Source organism: Pyrus communis, chromosome 13 (assembly GCF_041283825.1).
Source record: "Pyrus communis isolate YQ-2024b chromosome 13, ASM4128382v1, whole genome shotgun sequence".
NCBI classification, from domain to species: domain Eukaryota; kingdom Viridiplantae; phylum Streptophyta; class Magnoliopsida; order Rosales; family Rosaceae; genus Pyrus; species Pyrus communis.
Genome location: NC_142577.1, coordinates 7,194,753 through 7,212,182, shown reverse-complemented (window position 1 = coordinate 7,212,182; position 17,430 = coordinate 7,194,753). Strand labels below are relative to the sequence as shown.

The window sequence follows — 17,430 nt, the reverse complement described above, 5'->3', positions numbered from 1 at the left end:
CCAATGTCTTAGTAAAAATACGAGTCGTGTCTTGAAAGTACAGAATATATGAAGTTCGTCAGAGTTCAAAGATTGAAGTACTTTGACTTCGGATTATAGATTGTTGAATCCTAGGAGATAGACGTCTACCGAACTACAAGCACAAGAGTAGGGATTAAATTTTGTCAAAATGTGTAATAAAATAATAATTTAATAAAATAAAAGAAAAAGAAATAGTGTAATAAAATAATATTTAATTTGACATATTAGGTGGAGAGCAAAATTTTGAAAGATGTCAAAATGCCACATAGGCTGTCAAATTCAAATTTTATGTTTAAAATTTGACATCTCCTTTGGAGATGCTCTTAGTCTTCGATTTTGGCTAATTAGATCGGTTTGAGTTGAGCTAGTCTTGCATATGCATCAATTGGCAAATCCAGGATTTTAGCGTCAGTTGGTCCCAATATAAAAACCCCAAAAAATTAGACGAAAATAAAAATTACACAATAAACTACCAACTTTTTAGTCATAATCTTTTTTAGCAACAATACAAACTACAAAGATTAAATTTATTCACGATATCAATTATGAATTTAAATCATAACAAATTAAGAATTGGCAAGGGTAACGTAAGCCTATATATATATATGTATGTATGTATGTAACTCTGTAAACCTTGCTAATTGCTAATTTCATATTCATACATCATAGATAATCAAGGTTTATTACAGCTTCTATCATCTCTCTCTCTCTCTCTCTCTCTCTCTCTCTCTCTTAGAAGCTAGATTGGACTCTCAAAGTCATGATGAAGGAAGATATCTGCGCCACACAACTCATCTGTGGCAACAACGAATTCAATGTTGCTGGGCTCAATAGCTTCTTACAGAAAGTTAAGTTTGAAAAGTGCGGGAACTCCTATGCTGTTGTTGCCATCATGGGTCCTCAGAGTGGAGGTACTAAAGCCTTTTACTTCAATCAATTAAATTTTAATTTGTTGAATACAAATGATATATAGTTTTCTGAAATTGGCTGGCTTGGCTCACAGGGAAAAGCACTTTGATGAACCATCTTTTCGCCACCGGCTTTCAGGAGATGAAAATAGAATGCGGAAAGTTAGTTAGTTTTGACTTTGCATTTAGCATGCATGCTTTGTTTCCACATGATCACTCATATGTGCACTACTCTCTCTCTCGCTCTCTCTCTCTCTCTCAAAAAATGATGAGTATAATGTAATATCACTTAACCATATTTTACTGTTTTTTATAGAAGCATCACCTATGGGTGACGTTAAGATATATCGAATATTAGAAATTAAAAAATAAAAAAACAAAATCCTCTCATTCCCACTCCCACCTACGTTCTCTCTCTGCCTCTCTATTTTCCATTTTAAAAACAAAAATAAAAAGTGTTAATACACATAAAGTGTGTAAACATATGCTAGTTTATATATATGTAATCAGTATTTGTGTATAATTAATTAAATATTCAGGAGCCAAACAACGAAGGGCATTTGGATAGCCAAGTGTGTCGACATTGAGCCTTGCACCATCGCCATGGATTTGGAGGGTAGCGATAGCAGCGAGAGAGGCGAGGTAATCATCTTTATGTTTAAAGTAATGTTAAGAAGATTAAATTTGCAAACTAAATTATGTGTCACTAATAAAAAATGAGCACGTTTATCAACGTTTAAATAATAATCCAATAATTAACTTCCATGTCATTTAGTTTACAAAATTTAATCTACAACTTTAATCTCTCTAGCATTACTCTTATGTTTAGTCGGACTATCAAAAATGGCCTTTATATTTTTGCAACTCATCAGCGTAGTTTTTTATGTTTCAAGCTCTTCAGTTTAGTCATTTATGTATTGGCTTGGTCATTAAAATTGTCCTTGCCGTCCACTTCCATTAGAAAGTCTGTTAGGATGCTGACGTGGCATTCATGTGAGGATAAAACCAATTGTGTAATGCCATGTGGATTAAATAAAGAAAATAAATTTTGTAGCATAGTATAAAAATTAAAAGGAAAGGGGGCGGAGGGGTTTGGGGCGGTGGCTGAGCCCTTTTCTCCAAGAAAGTTAGCGTCTTTGTGGTATTGGGTTAGGCTGGTATTGCTGGTCATGTGCTTAGGGTTGATGGCTGGGGTTTCTGCAAAATGGGAAACAAAAACATTCAGTAATCCAGGGCTTGCTGTTCTGGTCTTTGCTTCTGTGGCATTATTTCCCAACATACTTTTACCATCTTCACATAATCACATGGCTATATATATGACTTTTGATGAGCGATTAAAATCGAATTTAGAAAATATATATAAGATTAAAAACGATTCATGTGAAAACCAGCCTTTTCTCCCTCTCTACCCGATTGTCACCACCCCCTCTCTCTCCCACCCACCCCCTATCAGTAAAACTCCCTAAAATTTATCATTTGGTGAAAATTTATCATGACATCTCAGTTTTTAGATGGAAAAACTAACACAATGATTTTTTTTTGAGAAATTTTATTTGAACCCATATAACCTCACTCTACACCTAACTTAAAATAAAATGTGAGTTGTCAGTTTTACCCTATTCTATAATTACCATCAAATACAAGATGAAATCAGAAATCAAACTAAAATTTATCAATAAACCCACTAATCAATATACCCACTTCCAGTTCCAATGACAACTGAGGGCCTAAGTTAATTATTATTACTAGTGTATGTGTATGTATAAAATGATTTTGAGTCCTATAATTCATGCAGATTTGAATTATTGTGGCTAAAACCCAAGTGATGCCTAAGAATATGGATTTACAGATTACAATTCCACCACCCAATACAACTAATCTTAAAACCAAGGTAAAAACTTGAGATTAAAGCATTTGAAAAACGCTACTGCATTTGTTTATGAAGCGGCTATGGGATAAAAACAATGGGAATGCAATTCAGATAAAGCACACAAGGATTAAAACCAACTCGATTTCTATTGTAAGAGAAATAAGCATATTGTTTTAACATTTCAATCTCAAATAAGCACAAGAACACCATAACATTACTTCATCTAATCTTGTCTGCTCATATAACTTCACGATTCCAAATTGCTTGTTTGACCAATTCATCAAACACGACTCCATATATGTATGGACATTACACTCTCAATCAACGAGTTGTGGAAAAGTAGTTGTAGAACACTGATTTTGGATTTTTATTTTTAAAATGGGTGTAAAGATAAATTTGCATATTATATTAGGTTTGTGAGGGTAGTTTAGGTAGTAAAATTGGGTTTAAAGAGATATTGATAATTTAATTAAAAACTATATGGGTATAAAGAATAAGTTGAATGTAGAAAGAGATTATATGGGTTCAAATAAAATTTCTCTTTTTATTTTTTTGAAAATAATTTAAACCCTTATACTAATGTTATTTTTGGAAAGCAGAAGAAAAACTCATGGGCGTTTTTCTAAATAATTCCCACTATTTAAAACGCTAAATTGTCGTACACTATTAACGTGGTCACATATCAGGTCACCCGTTTCACCATATATGGACACTAACCATAATTAATGTAGCCGCACAAAAATGAGGCTGATTTCATCGAATCCAAATCCTCTCTAAATCCTCTTTGTGAGAATTTCGGAAATATGTGAATCGTATCCGTTCATCGTACATTATGTGGTCAATTTTCTTTAGGTACTATTTGTGTTCAATTTTGAATAATAAAACTTAAAATGATTTCTAACCACACGATGTATGATGAACGGACACGATTTACAGATCCCAAGGATCCTTACAAAGAGAATCCGTAGAGGATATCCTCATAAAGAGGATCCACAGAGAATCTTCATTCGATTTCATGTGCTTGCAGAACTTCAAAGAGCACATCAAATATCAAATCTAGGGATATGACATGATTGTTGATGATTGACTTATTATTTAAGTATAGGGTTTAATATTGATTAAAGTCCTTATTTTTTATTAGTGACACTGAGACATAGTTTATAAATTGGATCTAAAAAGTTGATATACCTAACATTACTCTAAAATAAAAAAAATAAAAAAAAGCAACATTTTAAACGAAATTAATTTGGAACAAATTCATGTAATTATAAGTGATCACAATATATATGGCAAATACAGCTCAAATCCTCGTATATATTCACTCTTCGTACTTCTTCCTCTGCAATTTGGTTTAATCAGGATGACAATACATTCGAGAAACGGATCGCCCTATTTGCGCTGGCAGTTTCAGACATTTTGCTCATAAATATGTAAGCTCATTAACTAGATAACCCAGGAATTACTTGACTGATGGACAATCTTAGCCATATACAGAGATCAAATCTTTTGTACTTATTTGGATATTATATATATACAGGTGGTACCATGATATTGGTCGGGAGCATGCTGCGAGCAAACCTTTACTAAAAACTATTTTTCAGGTGCTCATCTTAACTGTAACCATGTACTTATATCTCAACATTCATTGTTATTATTTGACATTTTCTGGTTTTTGAATCTTCTTTTTGGTTTTTGTCAATGTTTGTGAATATGTAAAAGGTTATGATGCGCTTATTCAGCGATCCCCCTAAGAAAACGACGCTAATGTTTGTTGTGCGTGACAAGCCATCAAAGGTACTGAGAAACATATCAAAAGGATGATGTTTTTTAAATAGAAAATATAGAGAAATGATAGAAAATGCACGTCAATTTTCTTTCCTTTAGACACCTTTGATTAATTTTTGTTAGTTGTTTCAGTTTGATAGTCAGAAATAAAAGAAAAGTGTGTAAGAGGATAAAAAGAGTGCGTGGGAAAAATTCTACATTTGTTTACATATTAACTGTCTTGTTTGCCGGTGTTCGTTTAGGCCCCTTTTGTACTGCTGGAGAAGCGCTTAAGGGAAGACGCAGAGAAGGTAGTTTTGTCGGTTCCCTTTTTATTCTTTTTTTTTTTTTTTTTTTTTTTTCCTCTTTTGTATCTGCTCATATATATCTATATTCTACACTCTGCAGATGTGGAATGCAGTTTCAAAGCCCCAAGCCCATAAAAATTCCCCGCTCACTGTGTTTTTTAATGTGAGTTCGATCTCTTACACCTTCCACTGCTCGCTGACAGTCTGACAGCCTGTGTGTTCTTTGTCTCTGATTTTAACATTTTTGAAATAAAGGTACAAGTAGTTGCTTTGTCCAACTATCAAGAGAAGGAGGAGAAGTTCAAGGAGGAGGTAACCCTTACACTATATATATCAGAAGCAATTCACCATGTCCTAAAATCATAATATTGCCCATTCCATTTTCTTTTTTCTTGGGTTTTAATTCCTGGGGTGTGTTTTAGCATCTGTTCGAAAGCCGCCCCTGCATTAGGCTAAGAAATTTACCATATGTGAGGGGGCGTGCTGAGAGTATGAATCCACATAGGGTGTAGGGTTGTACCCATGCATGGGTTCAAAATTTCACCTCCCCGAAATTTTGAATTAATTAGTTACCAAACGAATAGTATATATGTTTTTATTTTTGTTAAATTGAAAGCCGAAAACTGTTGTCAAACAGCCTTAAGTAAATTCATTCATTGTTAGAGTTTAGTAGATAGATACTTACAAGTATGGCCTGCATATATCATGCAGGTTGCTCAACTGAGGCAGCGCTTTGTCAATTCTATTTCTCCAGGAGGCCTTGTTGGTGATAAAAGGAGCGTTGTCCCTGCCTCAGGATTTTCTCTTAGTACACAGGAGATGTGGAGAGTAATCAAACTGAACAAGGACCTGGACCTTCCTGCTCACAAGGTTTATTAGTTTCCTCAATTCCCAGTTAAAGAATTTAATTCATTTGTGGCCATCACCTCTCTTATGCATACACTGTACCTTAATTAGGTTATGGTTGCCACTTTGCGGTGTGAAGAGATTTCCACCGATATATTCAAACAGTTGATGGAAAATAAAGTATGTATCTTATACTTAACTATAATCCATTTGATGCTTTGAAATTCTTCTACTTAATTCTATACCATGAACAAAGTCTTACATGAACATAATTTAGGGCTGGTTGGCATTGCAAAAAGCTGCTGAAACTGGTCCTGTACCAGATTTCGGTAGAAGGGTCAGCTCAATTCTATACAACTATCTTTCTGAGTAAGTTCCACTCTAGCTTTACTGCTTATGACTTTATTTGTATGCCTTGAGAAATATATATCTTGCTTATTTGTGCATCACATACAGATATGACAAGGAGGTCGTGTACTATGACGAAGGTGTAAGGAAGACGAAACGACACATGTTGGAGTCGAGAGCATTGCAGGTATGGCTACTTTATCTTCCTCTCTGGCTAATTGTTTTGTGTCAAAGACTTATTGTTTACAGGTTAGGACGGTTCTTTGTGCCCAATGTAAACTTGTACTGAGTAAGTATTTTTGCCTCAAAACAAAAGAATACGAATAGAACTAAATTGTTCTTAATGTTAGAAAATAGGGGCACAGTATGATATTTGTGCTTGTAAGTTTGTGCTCTACGAGTATTTTTCTAATAGTGTAGTTAACCAAAATTTTAGTTAGGTCTGCATACTGCAGTTCAAGAAAATAGGGGCACAGCAGTATGATATTTGTGCTTGTAAGTTCATGTTCTTGGTAAATATACAGGTTCAGTTTCTTACGCAGTTCTATGTATGAGGAATGCATGTTCAAGAGATACGATATATAATACTGAAAATTTGATATTACCCCTTGAAACTATATTTTCCTCTACTAAAATCCATCTCCTTTTGTTTTCTTGAATAAAGCACATTGATTAGCCTCCAACTAAACAATTTCTTTAATTAAGTTTGACTTTTCAAATTGTGTATTTTCCGAATACCTAAACTACCCCTATTAATACTTGGATGGGATTTTTGGATCAGTGACTTGTTATATTATATTTTACAAAATAATTCATGCCATTCATTGTATATTGACTATATTCAATGTATTAACTTTCAAATTGTTTTAACGTGCCAATTGAAAAATAATAATACTAATTTCATAATTTTGTGCATTAAATATATAAGTTAATTTACCTACCAACACAACATTAAACCTAAACAACTTCGGCTAATACTCCAATCCCTAATACACAAAACAAAAGCTATATGTTCCGCACAATTTTTACCTACAAAATAGTCTAATTTACCTATTCCATCAAACCAAATTTAAAGGGTCTAATTTAATTCCAAAATGGTCTAATTTACCTACATGATTTATGTAAATTAGATTAAAAGTTTATTTGATTGCGTACAAGCACAAACCCACAACATTCGAACATTATCTAATATCACTATTTTTTTTTTTTTTGGAATAGGTAAATTAATTTAAATGTAGGTAATTAGTATAATATTTGTGTGTAGGTAATTACATGATTCAAAATGCAGGAAAATTAGTATAATATTTTATAAGTAGGTAAATTAATTTGTATATAGGTAATTACATAATTCAAACAATATTATTTTTTCCGTACAAGATATGCCTTTTTTTTAATTTGGTAAATTAATTTATACATGTTGCTAATTTTATGATGCAAGAAAGGTAAAATATCCATATGGATTTAATTGCTCATCATAATTAGGATGAGCAATAACATTTATTGACCAAATTAGGATTTTGTGGCATAAGTTGTAAATGTATTGTAATAGTTGGTCATAAATTTGTCTACATGACAGGGTATTTGAAATTTGGGTTTTATTTGAATGTTTAAATTTAGGTAGGTCGTTATTTGAAAAATAAGAGTTTCGCCTATATAATATATGTATATATGAAATATTCAACCGAACCATAATTCCATGTCAATCACCCTTTTATTTTATTTTTATTTATTACCATTCCTATTCGTAATCTTGCTTTCTTCTGGACTGTACAGTGTGCCCAGGCTGTGTGCAATACCATGTTGGGACACTTAAGCTCTAATGCATTTGAAGGGTTTAAAGCGGGGGTGACGTCACTGGACCCAGAAAAAGGATTTGCTGCGTCTCTTCGTGCCTGTATTCTTTCTTCCATGCATGAATTTCGCCGAGGATGTGCTGGTATATATAATATCCTTTGTCATTCTGTTAATTGTTTCTCAAGACACAAATTTCTTTAAACTTACATCATTGTTGGCATTTCATCTACTTAATTGGATGAATTGAATTAAAGGAAAACTAATGAAAATGACTTGACAACTTGGAGTTTTAACGATAAGGACAAAATAAAGGGTAAAGTGAACAGTACCAGATATGACTTTTTAGTATAAAAATATAATTTTTCGTTAAAATGAACAATATCGTAAGTTTTTCGTTAAAACTCTCCTGAATTAACCATGCAAGCTATCCGTGCAGATGCTGCCGTACAACATAGTAATTGGAGTTTCTCAAGCATTGTAGAAAAGCTTCAACGTGATATAAATGACATGCATTATGTGTCCGTAGTGCAAAGTTGTCAGAATTGAAGGACAAATATGAGGTAATATTTCTACACAAAACTAATTTCGTTCCACACTGTCTAATATATGTTAGTCGCACATACAATGATAGAGTTAATCTCCATATTAGAGACCGTATACCAGTAACTTGTTGATTTCTTAGAGACTAATAGATAGTGTATGAGCAATGATAGGGTTAACGTCTTAGAGACTAAACTCAATGTAGTCAGTTATATGTGCTTCATTCAATATATAGAATTATTAAATAAATTATATGTTGATTATATATTATTACTTAAATTACTTAATTAGGAGCACCTAGTACTACGTTATAATGCTATTTTCTCTTCGTTTATAAATGGAAATTCTTAGGTTAGACTCCCTTGAATGACAAGTTCGTTATCAATTTATCATGACTTCGTCATTGTGGGGCTTAGGCTTAGCCGAAAAATCTCCCCACCCCTCAACGTAAATCATATCGTTGTATTAAGAATAAAAGAAAATTACTTATTTGGGAAACTTTGTATAATGTTGACTGTAGGAACAACTTGTTGCATGTTTAACTAGTCAAGCAGACCCAGCGTTTGGGCATGGTGGAGAAGACATGTGGGTTTCAATAAGAAGAATTCTTATGCTTGAGACCGAAAATGCAATAGCAAGGTTATCAACTATAAAAGTTCGTTTTGAGTTGAACGAAAAAGAATTCAGCGCAATGGGGCAAGATTTACGCCACTTTGCCAGAAACGTGGTGGAGCAAAAAGCAAGAGACAATATTGTTGCTGATAAAGTTTTGACCCAAATGAAACTGAGGTAAAGCAAATTTGTCACTGTATATAATACTCTTGTCATTTTCTGGTTGCCTAATTTAATTGGTTAACAATTTTCAGGTTTGCAAGCGTCTTCTGTTACGATAGCCATTCACAGCCTAGGATTTGGAAAAAGACGAAGCAAATCACAGCTGCTACAAAAGAAGCCCGCTCTGCTGTAATCACTGAGAACAACTTAATTTAATGTTAATCAACGGAAGATTAACATTAACATTACATTATTGTGTTTTTGTTTAATTTGTAACCTTTTTTTTCATCTCTTTTTTGTGCAGTGTCTTAAGATTTTGGCGGTTATGTCTGCCATTGACTTGGACGAGAAGCCGAATTATGTTGAAGAAATTCTCTTTTCTTGTTTAATGAAAGAGACTGAAGACGCTCTTCCCTCGAGCTGGCAAAAGGTATTTACTCATTTAATGTGTTTTGCTTAATTTATATAATAAGTAATGTTAGGTTAACTAAATTTGCAAACTAAATTATATGTTATTAATAAAAAAAAAATGCACGTTAATCAAGACTTAAGTAATAATCTAATCAACTTCTATATCATTTAGTTTACGAAATTTAGTCTTCAAATTTGGTATCCCCTCTAGATAAAAGTCATACACTATGTATGTGTTTAAGGATAATGTTAGGAAGACTAAATTTATAAACAAAATTTTTTAAACAAAAGACATGAAATTTGATTATTTGATTATTACTTAAGCGTTGATAAACGTGCTCATTCTTATTGGTAACACATCATTTAATTTGCAAATTTTACAAATTTAGTCTCCCTAGTATTATCTGTGTGTTTAAATATATGACAATTTAAAAAAATTAAGAAATTGGAATTAAAATTAAAAAAAGAAAAAAGTAGGAAGCGGGAGAGAGAAGTAGAGGAGTAAAACTATGGTCATATGTGGGTGAGGAAGGAAAAAAAATACAGCAAAAACCTGTTCGTGCGAAATTACTTTAATGCCCATATTTTTTATTTTTTATTATTTTCAGTTATGCATAAAGGGTATAATAGTAATTTTATTGCTTTTTGTTTGACAAATCTGGTTTTATTAATATGTAGTTTATGTATAAGGTAATAGTAATTTCGTTGGTTTTCTTTTAATTATGCATGGAAGGGTATAATAATATTTTTATTGATTTTTAATTGGCAAAGACATTCTATTAATAGATAGTTAGAAGTATAGATATAGATCAGATAAAACAAGAATTATAGATATATATATATATATATATATAACTGAATTAACTCCGAACTAGGTTTCATTGAAGGATGCTTTATTCACATCGGCACAATGCCAACAATTGTGGGACAAGTTCAAAGAAAAGACTCAGAAACATATCAAGAAAGCTACTTCAGACGTGGTATATTTTATAACGGATCACCTCTTATCTTACATTTAATTTAATTTAATTCCTAGATTATATCGTGAAGCTTTTATAATTCTTTGCTACTTTGTATTTTCAGGAGGCTTGTAAGCACCGTAAAAGGAAAATAGCTACAAAATTAGCACTTGGTACGGCAGCGACTGCGTTTAATGTGGGTCTCGCAATTTTAGGATTATCACCTAGTCCTTGATCAATACTAGTTTAATGCCGGATTTTATTTCTTGTACACGATATTTTTGTTTTATGTCCGTTAAATTTGTTTGACTTGTAGTTAAATTGGTTAAGAACATGAATTTGAATCCACCTCTCCAATATCATTTGTGTAAAAATAAAATAGTTTGCTTCTTGTTGAAGGTACAAAAAGTTTTAATGTATTTCCTTCTTTCTTGAGAACTTTTACAATTTTAAAACAGCTCTAAGCTGTCAAACTACATGAACACAGGAAAAAGCAATTGTAAACAACACGGATAAAAATTGTTTGAGAGATTTGTTTTGAGCAATTCAAAAATGAAGCACGTAAAATGTAGGTGAGAATCTGCAGCAGGAACATATTAATGAAGCAAAAAGAGCCTTCACCTGCTTCTTAAAACAACACACGGCATGCCCACTCGCTCAGCTCCAGCCACACCAGACTGGCTTCCTGCAACAAGAACACAATCGCATACAGCTCTCAATGCAGCAATTATCTTCTCTAAGCTGGCACAAAACAACTAACACGTCAAGTCAAAAGTTGGAATCAGCCCAAGCGAACAAGAAATTCGGTCATAGAATAGACAGCCTAGTACTCTACTCAGTTATTAAGACAACTAATATGACGCTGAAATATTAAATTGCGATCAAGAAAAGTAAATACCGTAGCAAAGAAAACAAGGACAAGAACTTGCACAGCGTTTGCCGACCATAAGAGCAAAGAATTAAATACCAGATATATGAAATCACTCTTTAAGTTCAGCGCTGAATCATACATAATCGCACAAACGGTTCAAAATTGGCATATAATCTCTTCCTAGTCTAATGTAAGCAGAATCATATATAAACATGATAAAATCATAAGTCTCTTAAACCCTGAACTTCAGAAAACCCACAAAACAAAAATAATCAGTGGACACACACAAACCCTGAAAGCACCGAATTAACATTAACAAACAATAAAAATCAATGAAACGTGCCAACCTTTCAGACGGGCTAGTATCAATATCTACACTCAGCTTTAGCATAGATGCAACCTCCTCTGCAATCCTTTGTTTCTCAGCAGAAACTGATCCATAAACCAATAACAGAGCCCCTTAGTACCCAACCTTCTGCACTGGAAAAATGTATATCACAAAAAATATACATGACTATCAACCCAAGATGAAGAGTCTACCTGCTTTTATTGCCTCCTTAGCTAGTTGCTCATCCATACCAGACGATAATCCTGTATCATTTACTAGTTGGGTATACAAACTCTGTTCAATTTCCTTATCTCCGACAATCTTTAGCTTTGAAATTCTTTCCTCGCCAAGCTTTCCAACAACTGATCTGACATTTATAAAGTGTTAAATGGAGTATTAGCACAGTCCTATACCATCCATAAGGAACATAATGAACTAAAACTGGTATGTGGTGGTAAGGATTAATAGAGAGTACTTAACTGCAGCTTTTGGCTCAATATTATATGCACACAAATATGTATGTGTATATGTGCTTTTCTGTGTACTTAACTACATTTTTTAGCATACTTTTATTGTATTTAACTTGCAAACAAAGAGCTAATGACAAGTTGCTTAAGAATGATTAATAGATCAATCAGTCGCATTAAAACTTATCATAATTCTATGTACTATTTTCCACAATGGAAATCGCATATGCTGTCAAGTGACACTAGAATCTGTGCTATTGCAGAAATTTGGAATGAAAAAATAAAATATAAAGTTGCAGCTATGTCAGTGGCTGAGTCCTTTATGACCACATCAAAAGAAACTACTGTCCAATTATAGTCATAGCTACTGTTCATAACTGTCTGGAAACTCAACAAAAAAAAGGGCATAAAAACAAAGGATAAAATGGTTGTTATTACCTGGCAATTCGATCCCCACTCTTACTATAAGTTGTCAGTACAACCACAGGTATCCCTTCCTTGTATGTATCATCAATAAACCTGCAAATGGAAAGGAGAAAATAAGTCTAACTGTTGGAAACAATGGAGAAAATAAGTCCAGTTGTTTTTGTTTGTCAATGGTTCATCACTTCTAGCTTCCTATAGATTTAGGATCATCAGTTCATCTAGACTATCAACCAATAGACTCGCGAATATTTGTCAAGAATAAACTCCCAGCATGCCTAAGGCCCAGTCTAAGCCAAAACTTCTGAGAGCAAAAGTCTGGTATATTCTTGAAAGAAAATAACAAGTAGCAAGCTACCTTCGATTTCACATCATTTCTTTGGCAACACTTTCAGCAGAATTTCCAAATGCTGGTCATGGTGAAAAATATTCACACCCAAGTTCTATGTATTGCTTTAAGCTAATTCCAAATTTTGGAAATTCCGGAAGTATAGCTGAAGCCAAGAATGACTAAATGAGTACAAATAAAGAGGTTTTGCACATGGTTTTAGTCTACGATATAATTCGGGGCTGATTCGGCAGTCCAATTTCTGTTAAAGCCCATAAAGTTCAAGCTCGTTTTGGGCTTTTTGACCCAAAGTGTTAATTAATAAATTAGCCCATTAGGGATTGTGCTGAATTGCGATCATTTTTTTTTTTTTTTTTTTTTTTTTTTTTTTTTAAGAAACATAAGAAATTACAACTTGGATTCACTTGGGATTCCTAGTGAACTAAGTCAAAGAACACTTTCGAAGTCGCTCCATGAGGAGGATTAGAAAACCAAATACAAGGGTCACTATATGAGGAGGACTAGAAAACCAAATACAAGGATTTTGTATATTTTTTTTCAATTTGTCAAGAGCGTCTGAATTGCGCTCGTTGAAACTACTTTTTGAATAATTGAAAGTGTTTTTGTAAATTGATTTTGGCTGTCAAAAGCACTTCAATTGTTTTTTTAGGAAGCACCAGATATGTGCTTCTTGCAGAAAAACACTTTAAGTGTTTTTCTAGAATCTACTTAGATTTTTACTGAGATTAGTTTCAGATTTATTTTCACTAAGAAACATTTTCAGTCATTGTAAAAACATTTCTAAACGAGCCCTAACTTCCCCCTTACGTTTGTTGAAAATGAAAGCTATCCAATTGTTATAGCAAAGCTTAATTGTTGTGGTCATTTTCTTCCTGGTCAATATCAACATATTAATGTGAACAGTTGACTCCAGCTCCCAGCAGGTTTATGCCTAGGTGATGGTGACGTGAGCGAAAGGTCATAGATAAAAATTAAAATTAAAAAAAAAACCACAAAATAGAAAATATGAACGATGAACAATAGATAGACGACTTTGCTAATTTAGGTCATAAATTTGATCATGCAAATATTTGGTTATATAGTTTTTCTAGGTAAATTATACATGGAGTTAAGGATATGTTTAAATGTGCTTTTAATAACTAAAAACGTTTGCAGATTACCAAAGACAATTCTAACTATACTAGAAGTAGAGTTAAAAAGCCATTTGCATTTTTAGTAAAAGTTTCAATATACTTCTACTAGAAGTACTTTTACTAAAAGTATTTTTGAGCATAAATTGGTTTTGAAGAAACACTTTAAATTTTTAGTAAAAATTTCAACGCACTTCTAATTGGAAAGATGGACAATCTTTGATCTCGTTGTAACATCCCACATCGTCTAGAGAAGTGGATCCTGTAAGCCTTATATGTATATTCTCATCTCTACCTAGCACGAGGCCTTTTAAGAGCTAACTGGCTTCGGGTTCCGTAGGAACTCTGAAGTTAAGCGAGTAGCGCGTGAGAGCAATCCCACCAGGATGGGTGACCCACTGGGACAACTGGGAAGTTCTCATGTGAGTTCCCAGAAACAAAACCGTGAGGGTGTGGTCGAGGCCCAAAGTGGACAATATCGTACTACGGTGAAGTCGAGTTCGGGATGTGATGGGAGCCCGGACCGGGATGTGACACTCATCATCTCACCCACTCATTTTTAATATTTGAAGGAAATTTTTTATAAAAGTGCGAAAAGTCGCATCGCGTGCCATCATCGATCACTTGAGTCTGGGAAAGGAGAAATTTTTTAGTGTACTCAGAAACACAGTTCGAAACACCAAGTGTCATAAAATAATTAATTGAAAGTTTTTTTTTCAAGTATTGAACCAATTGTTTTGTGACACTCGTGTTCTTAGTATACTGAAAGGCCTTTGGATTGAAAAAAAAAAAAAAAAACTGCTCTGTTTTTAATTTTATAGAGGATGAGATGAACTATAGTTTCGTAAGTTGGGATTATATTTAATTCTTTAATTATATACATAAGCACTTTAGAAGCTTTGACTTTAACAAATCAATTATATACACAAAAATATGTGTTCTTAGTACTTATACATACACTATGAACATTAACATCGATCATTGATCAAGTTGATTAACTATTTTATTATTATTTTTTAATTATATTCATTGTTGAGAATTCTAGTAAAATATATATATATATATATGTGTGTGTGTGTGTGTGTGTGTGTGTGTGTGTGTGTATTAAATTTAGGTACATGAGTTTGTAAATAAGTTGTCATGAGTCAATGTTCCAACATCGCTTCAACTTAACCACTTGCTAGTGCTAGTCTAATTAAAGTTGAGTTTTATCTTAAAAGGTCTCCATTGACTGGTTCAAATAGTTCTAGACTACAGAACACTCTCTTAATTAGGTTGAAGAGGTCACTCTACGGATTGAAACAATCCGGGCGGATGTGGTATAACCGTCTGAGTGAATATTTGACAAGTCAGGGTTATGTGAACAACGAAATATGCCCATGCGTGTTCATAAAGAAGTCACATTCTGGATTTGCAATCGTTGCAGTTTATGTCGATGACATGAACCTCATTGGAACTCCTGCAAAGCTTGAGGAAATTGCTGCACACTTGAAATCGGAATTTGAGATGAAGGATCTTAGGAAAACTCGATACTGTCTTGGCCTGGAGATCGAACATTGTTCGGATGGAATCCTAGTACATCAATTGAACTACACCCAAAATATGTTACGTCGTTTTAATGAGGATAAAACAAAGCCTTCGAGTACACCCATGGTCGTTTGGACTCTAGATGCTAAACGAGATCCCTTCCGTCCAAAGGAGGATGAGGAAGATATTTTGGAACCCGAAGTTCCTCACCTAAGTGCAATTGGGGCTTTATTATACTTGGCTCAGTGCACTAGACCTGACATCTCATTCACTCTGAATATATTGGCTAGATACAGCAATGCGCCCACACGCAGGCACTGGAATGGTGTTAAAGACATTTTTAGCTACCTCAAAGGTACTATGGATTTGGGCTTGTTCTATACTTGCGAATCTCCAAGTGTTGCCGCCCCCTATAGCCCTCGGATTGATTCTCGCCTTGTTGGTTACGCAGATGCTGGATATCTGTCTGACCCACATAAGGCACGTTCTCAAACAGGCTATGTCTTTACCGTTGGAGACACCGCTATATCTTGGAGGTCTACCAAGCAAACGCTAGTTGCGACTTCGTCTAACCATGCTCAAATTCTCACCCTACATGAAGCATCGCGTGAGTGCTTTTGGCTGAGAGAAGTTATGGAACATATTTGAAGCACTAGTGGTCTTACATTAGTTGTTGAATTTCCTACGACGATCTTTGAAGACAATGCAGCATGTATCGAGCAATTAAAGAAGGGATACATCAAGGGAGATAACACCAAGCACATAGCGGCGAAGTTCTTTTACTCACACCAACAACAGCAGCATCAGAACATTGAAGTCAAGCAAATCCGTTCCCAGGACAACCTGGCTGATCTCTTCACCAAGTCATTGCCCAAGTCTACATTTTAGAAGCTCGTCCAAGGAATCGGTATGCGTAAATTATCTGAGTTGAATCGCTTGTAGTTCTCTTATTTAGAAGTTATGTCTAACTCAGGGGGAGTATCTAGAAGCATACTCACATGATCTTAATGCACTATTTTTCCTACGATTAGGAGCATTTTTCCCACTGGGTTTTTGCTACCTAACAAGGTTTTAATGAGGCACCCATCCTGGGATGATCATACTCCGTTGAGTTCACTACATTCATCCAATTTGACGTTTGTTTTTAGACATTATGCATACTTCTCACTCCTTAGTCTATGAGTTTTCCCCACGCCTTGGGTTTTACCATAGCGAGGTTTTGTGAGTTTTACTATAAATGCATACTTCACTTAAAATTGAGACTCGCGATAAGTTGTTATGCCGATGACTTCATCAACTATTCTATCTTATCTGCCAAAGATTTGATGCGATGGTTTATTGAGTATTTACACACTCAAGGGGGAGTGTTGCAGTCATATTTAGAATAGGAATATGATTGTGTAAATCCTAGGGAATCTGGGAATATATCTTATATTCCTATTAGGAGTAGATTACCTATTAAATGTTTTAATCCTCAAGGGAAAGGTTTTTACCTATCCTACTACTACAAATAAAGACACAACGGGGTGAATCAAACACACCTCACAATTAAATCAATCTTTCTTCTCTCTCAATATTGCCAAACCCCTCTCTCTCTCTGAACCCTAGATCGTTCAATCAAATAGGCTTACAACAAAAACAAAATTATAAGATGTATTAAAAACCAAATTACAGTAATAACAAATATTAAAAATTTAAAGCTAGCATTTTAAAAGTTTAAACTGGTTACCTCAAAAATGCCAAACTTTGAAACCATAGCCCTACGAATTTCTGCAAAATCAAGCCACGACTC

General features: G+C 34.0%; 1 pseudogene across 1 annotated transcript; it reads left to right on the top strand.

Annotated features, from left to right (window-relative positions):
- The first annotated feature begins 637 nt into the window (after positions 1-637).
- LOC148691682 (protein ROOT HAIR DEFECTIVE 3 homolog 2-like) lies at positions 638-10,981 on the top strand (annotated as a pseudogene). Its single transcript, XR_015954717.1, has 20 exons — positions 638-932; positions 1,025-1,091; positions 1,469-1,571; positions 4,159-4,229; positions 4,337-4,400; positions 4,519-4,593; positions 4,827-4,874; positions 4,972-5,034; positions 5,127-5,183; positions 5,583-5,741; positions 5,829-5,897; positions 5,995-6,086; positions 6,174-6,252; positions 7,839-8,001; positions 8,296-8,419; positions 8,920-9,188; positions 9,266-9,362; positions 9,478-9,603; positions 10,472-10,564; positions 10,668-10,981. The product of XR_015954717.1 is annotated as a protein ROOT HAIR DEFECTIVE 3 homolog 2-like (transcript).
- The last annotated feature ends 6,449 nt before the right edge of the window (positions 10,982-17,430 follow it).